The sequence below is a fragment of the Haliotis cracherodii genome, unplaced genomic scaffold (assembly GCF_022045235.1).
Source record: "Haliotis cracherodii isolate W230 unplaced genomic scaffold, xgHalCrac1.p SCAF_39, whole genome shotgun sequence".
Lineage (NCBI taxonomy): Eukaryota > Metazoa > Mollusca > Gastropoda > Lepetellida > Haliotidae > Haliotis > Haliotis cracherodii.
The window spans coordinates 1,794,623-1,802,760 of NW_027266296.1; positions in this window are offsets into that span (position 1 = coordinate 1,794,623).

Genomic DNA, 8,138 nt, shown 5'->3' on the forward strand with positions numbered 1-8,138 from the left:
GATCCGTGATTTATGCGGTCGAGCGTTGTCCTGCTGGAATACATCGTTGCCGTTGGGTGCAATTGGGAGGATGTATGGTAGGAGAATTTCGTTGAGCCGTAAGATTGCCCTAGATATGGACCAAACCTATCCTGCCATGATGAAAGATAGCCGCCAAAATCATGACGCTACCCCAACAAAACATGTCCACTTCCTGTACGCAGTTTCCGGCGTAACGTTCTCCCCGATGTCTGTAGACCCGTGTTCTTCCATCCCCTCGACGGAGGAGTAATATTGATTCGTCGCTGAACCAGACATCTCTCCATCGCAGTTGAAGCCATACCCTGTGTTAACGATACCAATGCAGTCGGTGTTGACGATGTTCCCGACTCAATATGACGCGTCGAACAGGACGTCTTGCTCGTAGACCTGCTGTCCATGAACGGTTTCGTACGGTCTGGTCGGAGATTCTGTATTTGGGACGCGGTTGATACTGAGGTGGCTGTGATCGTCCTTTCGCGTAGGTGGCGCAGTCGTATGTAGCGATCTTGGGCGGGGTGGTAACTCTTGGTCGTCTCGACCTTAGCCGATCACTAGTTGACCCATGTTGTTGAAACCTATCCCATAGCCTTGTGATGGTGCTGGGCGCTACATTGAAAACCCTGGCTACAGCTGATCAGGATTCCCCTGCATTCAAACGGCCTATGACGTTGTTTCTTTGCACTTCTGTTAATCTTATCATGTTTTTGAACTGTCACTGTTCGATTGACGCAGATGCCAGGCAATAACAAAAGCTGCACTTTAATGCCGCCAATAGTGCTGCTTCAAGTTGAGTGCGTGCAGCTTCACTGCCCGTTTGTTAATGCATGAGGTCCGTTTTTCCGAATCGTACGTGTTTCCCGACTAAGGGTTTGCGTGTCCTTGTTATGATCATTTTGATCTGGAAATTTATCACTGACACTATAACACATTAAACCTCTTCATTTTCCGCTAATTTTGTTTTTATGGGCAAAAATATCCGTGTTGCGTTTCCTTTTTGAAGAGTATAATTACATAATAAATAATAGGTACAACATTATAATTATTGCAACATACATATACATAGCATAGGCTTATCACAAATAAGTATTACATATCAGTGATCCATTAAAATACTAGATAGGCTGTGTCCTCAACGCATATACCAGAAAATACACAGTTAGAAACATATACAATACTGACATCCAAGGGGGATAACTCCTTGACTTTTACATTGGCTGCATAGAAAGTACACAAAATAATTCTAGAACGCTTACAGAAGAGTGTGACTTCCCACTGCCACACTTATGGCAACACCACATTGGTCGATCTGCATAAATAATACATTAACTAAAAACACTATTTAACATTCAATATATTGAACACAGCAACAAACACATTTTTCAGTGATTCGCATGTATCACATCTGAATCTTTACATTACAAAGCTTTTTAAAGCATTCTAGAAGTAAAACAACACTTACACACGTAAATTCTTTGAAGTGATAGAATATCTTTGAGTGATAAATTATGGTTGTTTAGCTTACCTTATGCAGATTTTAAAAAAACAGACGTAACCAACATTTAAATTAGATTACATACATTTAGTTTACTTAATATGACACTTTATACCTAGTATTTTATTTCAATACAACACAAAATAGAGATTATAGCTATTTAACTCACCTGATTTAAATAACAACTATATTCTTTGCTGGTCTGAGCAGTTCTGTCAGTTCATGAGCTGAGAGAGTATGCAGTGTAATCAAAGTATGCAGTTTAAAAAAAGGTGTTAGCCTGGCGCTAGGTTATACAGGACAGATACACTGGGTTATAGCTGACTAACAAGCAATAACATGTAAAAGATATATGTAAAATGCTGAAATGAAATTAAAAGAAAAAATTAAAAAGCCATATTAACCACACTAGTGTGAGTGGGTGTGTGATTTTGATTTTACGCCGCTTTTAGCAATATTCCAGCAATATCACGGCGGGGGACACCAGAAATGGGCTTCACACATTGTACCCATGTCGGGAATCGAACCTGGGACTTCGGCGTGACGAGCGAACGCTTTAACCACTAGGCTATCAGACCGCCCCTACCACACAAGTATATAATCAGAGGCGTATTCGATACGTATCATGTTGTCAATTCAAAATATTAGTTTTTCGTTATGGTAGCACAATTATTTCTTACTTTAATCGGGGGAATGTGCGGAACAATAGTCTAAGCCGCAGCAAATCACTGCAGAGTTGAGTCCCTTGGGACGCGAGAAACCTATGTTCGTGGGTTCGAATCCCAGGTCGTCCCGATTATGTTTCTAGGTTTGTCATCACCATACCCTTGCTCGTGTGTTTCAACAATTGATAAACATCTGAGACATGCATAACTTCGGGCTTTCCCCCTCGTTAAGCAGACACGCCGTGATATACATGTAACTGGAAGTTCAAAACGTCCTTAAAAACAACTCAATCATTCATGTTATTGATTGCATCAACGTTGAACCATTCAGGAAAGAAGACCTGATGTTTGTGAGTCATATTTCTGTCAAATATTTTGGTTGGTTTCGTGGGTTCTCGAAGAGCTCGCAGTCGTCTCTAAACACTTCCTTCTGTTGTACCAGATAGGTCATGGGGATTGACATATACTTCTCTATCAGAGCTAGATTCCGTTGTCGATGTAGTAAAGACCGGCTTCCAGTCCCTCATCGATAAGCCTTCTCAAGAAGCACGGGAAATTCAGCACCAGAAACGCCTTTTGAACAAGCACATGAAACTCATGTTATTTACCTACAATTTCAAAGTATTTTTTACCTCTTTTGATACATTTTGTTCAAATTATCACACACTATATTTTTCTCCATTGGCCTCTGTAGATAATATACCCTGCATGACGTTTAAGTTGCTATTTCGCGATAATAGTTCCATTTTTTCCGATAACTTGTACGCGTGAAACTTTCTCAATACGTATTCATCATCATCGGAATGTGTTTCTAATTTCCCGATACAGTCATACCAAATGTGGCCATTCGTCAACACTCGCCCCTTTCCGTAACCTGCAAGAAGAGTCGTCCCCCTATCGATGAATGTTGTGTGCGAAAATACGACAAACCAATCGGAATGCGCGTATGATTTCAAGTTCTTCGTTAAAGTATTCCTCAGAAATAATTTTTGATTTTACATATGTCTTGCATCTAAAAATATACCCTAGGCACAGTTAAATGTGTTCAATCATACTGTATAATTCCGCATGCCCCGATGTCCTTTAAATTGCATCTGAAATATATATAATATATAGGAAATATATGTGAACCAGTTGACGCAACGAGTGGACAATTGTTTTAGGCATGCGCTTTTGCGCTAAGAGGGAACCCAGTCGCAAAAATGGCCACGAGTCGCTATTCGGCTTGTCCCGGAATAACACGAGTTGGTCACGAATGACTCGCTCACTCACCGTGGGGGACACCAGAAATGGGCTTAACACATTGTGCCTATTGACGCTTTAACCACTAGACAACCGCACAGCCCCAGGTGATGGAGTAACGTAGCTTATAACATGTTAAGTACTTGACAATACATTAAGTAAGGCAAGAAAGGTTTGCGAACAACACCTACATCAATAACAACAAATCAATACAGCACCAACAACAGTACGTACGGACAGCATCTTCAGCAATACTTCGACAACACCAATATTATTTCTGAGGGATTCTTTGACGAAGAACTTGTAATCATACGCGCATTCCGATTGGTTTGTCGTATTATCGCACATAACATTCATCGATAGGGGGGACGAGTCTTCTTGCAGGTTACGGAAAAGGGCGAGTGGTGACGAAAGTGAGCGAGTTGGGTTTTAAGCTGTTTTGCATGAACAGTATTCCAGTTATATCACGGCGTGTTATCACTCATTCACTCCTACACAACCTGAAATGAGAAGAGCCACGACCTGAAATGAGAAGAGAATGATTTTCTTCTCCCAATCCGCGATGGCGGATATGCTGTTGTCACGTCGAATGTAGTAAGTACATATATCTGTGATATACATGTCTTCAAAAGCATCTAATAACTGTGATTGTGATATCCTTATTTCTAAACACTGACCAGGTGAGGTGCTCCAACAGCAAATCAGAATCAGTCGTTCGACAAGCAGTTTTCAGTGCAGATTGAATCATCTAGGAGCTGTGATTGGATGATTGTGTTTACGATTTTTATGTTTTTAAATGTACATCCATCCCGTAATTAAAACAGACCATGTTTTTTTATATATAGTGCGGTCTTATTTTACATGATGACTTAGGCTGAATGTGACCATAGATAATTAATTTCAAGCCAGTGACATTTGGTGCGAAACTGGGGTTGGTGTGCTTAGCCTTCTGTTCTCGGAAAAGATGCCGGTTAATAGCAAGTCGTCTTTTATTGTTTTTATTGCTGCTTTAAGGCTAGACAATGCACATGTGTAAATGTAATAGTTGCTGAGTGCTTAGTAATTTTGTAAAAACAACAACATAACGTTGCTACAGAAGCCAATGGAAACATTTGGCTGTGTGTAAACCTGATTAGCCTGTCTGCTCGTCCATGAATATTTGTTTCATTACGTTGGAGTGTTACCTCCCTTTGATCGCTAATCAACAAATCTGTTGATCCATTCTCATATCACTTGGACATAGCATATGTCCTTAAGCAGGTTGTTGATTGTTATCTCATTTCAATATCTAGAGAATATGATTAGTTAATAACTCACAAATACTGCATTTTGTAGTCCATTCACTTAGCTGTGGATGTTTCAATGATACCAAGTTCATGCAGTGTGTGTCTCTGGGGTTATTTTACGTCCGCGTCAATGTTTTGGTGGAGTCAACGAATTAGAAATCCAGTAACGTGTATGTTTAAAATAGATCTAGACATGATTGCACAGATAACCAACGTTTGTTTCTTGCTATGTAAATTGAGAAAGTCTTATGTATTGATAGTGTATTACAATCAAAACTATTTCAGTATTTCAGGCTATTGTGGTGAGGTGGGGTCGCATTATTATAGCATTTATTTCATGCATTCGCGTCTCTCTCTCTCTCTCTCTCTCTCTCTCTCTCTCTCTCTCTCTCTCTCTCTCTCTCTCTCTCTCTCTCTCTCTCTCTCTCTCTCTCTCTCTCTCTCTCTCTCTCTCTCTTATTTTATCCCAGAAAAGTAAATTGTCCCATCTTAAATTGTCCCAGGTAGCTCTGAAAAAAATAATTATGGTTCAGGCAGTTGAAAAAAAAGAAATTGTCTGCCACAAAAAGTACCTTCTCGCAAGGTACGTTTCTAAAAAATGTATTCAGGTTCATAGCTTAAATACAAATATAGTTTTGCAGCTGAGGCTGAATCTTTTGCGTAAAACTGCGTTAAACCCAACTTCCTCACTCATTCTTCATTACGATAGGTTAACGTGAACCTGACTGTAAATGAGTTACAGAAAAACAGGCTGACACTTTAAAGACGTGTTCACGACAACGTGTTCGGTTCACCTCTCACTGGCGCCTTCCACGAGTTGTCAGATGAGCTGAAGAGCTTGCGGCAGCTGTACCGTAATGACACGCTCGCTTAACATGCATTTACGAAAAAAATGCGCGTCCACCAGAACTTGAATAAGCAACTATTTATATATGGAAATGATAAGCATCATTCACGCTTTATTTGTAGGTATAAAAACACTGTGTGTTCATCCAGGTGGTCGCAAGGGCTTGGCCATGTCATAATTATGTGTTTGTTTGTTTGTTGTTTACCGCCGTATCTATCACAATTTCAGCTGTATGACCGCGGTGTGTAAATAATCGAGTCTGGACCAGACAATCCAGTGATTGGCATCATGAGCATCGATCTAAGCAATTCTGATGCGTTGTCATGCATCAACCAAGTCAGCAAGCCTGACCACCCGATCCCGTAAGTCGTCTCTTGCGATAAGCGTGGGTTGCTGATGATCAGTTCTCACGGGGATTATGGGATGTGAATAAGAAGTAGAGTATGTTATAGTATGAGTATCTCATTTTGTAAACAACTAAAGCGTTTAGTTATAAATGTTATGATTATAATAATACACACACATACACACACTCACTCACACACACACACATTAAGTAATCATGGTACCGAGCACACTTCGGTGGTTGTTAACGACAATATGTCACTGCTCATTTGAACAATATGTATTCTACTTTCATGTGAAGGAGACCCGTGAAGATCCGGGGTAGAATAGATCTTCACCAACCATGATTGCCGTAAAAGCGCCTGCTGATCGTAACGGGCGATTAACGGGACCGGGAGGTCAGGCTCGCTGACTTGGTTGATGATGCATGTCACCGTATCCCATGTATCCCAATTACGTGGATCGATGCTCATGATGTCATTCACTGGATTGTCTGGTCCAGACTCGATTATTTACACACCGCCGTCATATAGCTAGAATATTGCTGAGTGCGGCGTTACACAATACAACAAACAAAACACTCATGATTAATATAAAATCATGATTAAGAAATCATGCTTCTGAGCAACACTTAGATTGTTGCTAACGACAACATGTTACTGCTTATTTGAACAATATTTATTCTACTTTCATTTGCAGGATCGATGAACAAGCAGCTACATGCCTGTCTAAACATCTCACCTAAACATATTTTGTTACAATAGTGCATTTATAAGTAATGTTGGAAAATAACAAAATAAACATTATATAGCATATTGGATATTGAACATATTGAATGAATACTGAACGAACATGACTTAACATGCTGACAGTAACTATATATAAACTGCCGGGCAAACGAAACTATACACCATATTTAATGGTGGCTAAAATGAAAACATACAAGAAATAGTTATTTGATGGTGATGTATTGGACCTGGGTATCATAGTTGAAAAGCATGGAGCAAGGGTCATAACTGTTAAAAATGAATTTACGACACCAATTTTCGAACTCATTTGAGATCATGACCAGTTACATCAGTGTGTAAAATTAATTTCTCTGACTTAAACAGTATTTGAGAAAATGTGTCCCCTTCGAGAAGCGGACGGACGGACGAACGGACGAACGAACGTCGTGGCTGGGGAAAATAACCAATACACATTGTACACTTGACCAGGTCAGATGTGCCCCGGGGTCAAGGGACGATCACCTGCACTCATTCTCATAATACAGGCAATATATATGTCAGTTCCTGTAACTATCCCCAGGCGATACAAGTTGCCATCAGCGTCGGGTCTGGTAAACAACTGCCTGGGCTCCTCGGCAGCCATAACTGGACTGAAATAACTCAGGCTGAAATAAATCGTTTAGTTAGGGCAATAAATCCATGTACGCATTCAACTATCTTTCAATTCAAATAATTTTCTATTACAATATATAATGTATCGGAAATGTCGTATAAGAAGAATGTGTCGAATCAATTATAAATGTTCCAGCACTATTAGAATATAAGACAGTAATTACGGTTTATAAAAGCAAGATGCCATTTTTTGTTCTCATAACTGCCAAATTGTGTTATCATGTAATTTAGATGTATGTAGCGATGCGAATTGTTTGATAGCTATTTCCACAATAAAGTTACGTAAGCAAAATGGACAAAGTATGATTAATGGTTTTACAATATTTTTTTTTATTTCGACTGTAAATATGGATTGGTAAACAAGATAGTTCTTATTTTAATACCTTTTCCAATATAAAAAAATCAATTAACCAGAGATCGTCAATGTACATACAAGTACACAGCATATTCCTTGGTAGTCAGTTATCAAGTACAGGGAGTGGCAGTGGATGATTGGACAGAATTTAGTTCCAAACTTTGTATTAAAGAAATATTTGTAATTGTAAGTGCATGGTAATACATTTCGGAAATTTTAACGTGAGCTAATAGATGTACCTTCTTCAGATATATTATTCCCTAGTTTATAGCAGTAGGTATAAAGGATTTTGCAAAATGTTCAGTCTTAATCTAATTGATTTGATGCCTCGTGAGGTTCTAAGGCTGTGATCACTGCGAGCGTTAACTTTGTCTGGGATAAGGTTGCAGAGATAAGCAGGCCTTAGATTATTCATCATTTTGTAGACTAGTACTATCAGAATATACAGAAATTACGGTTTATAAGATTTATAAAAGCATTATGGA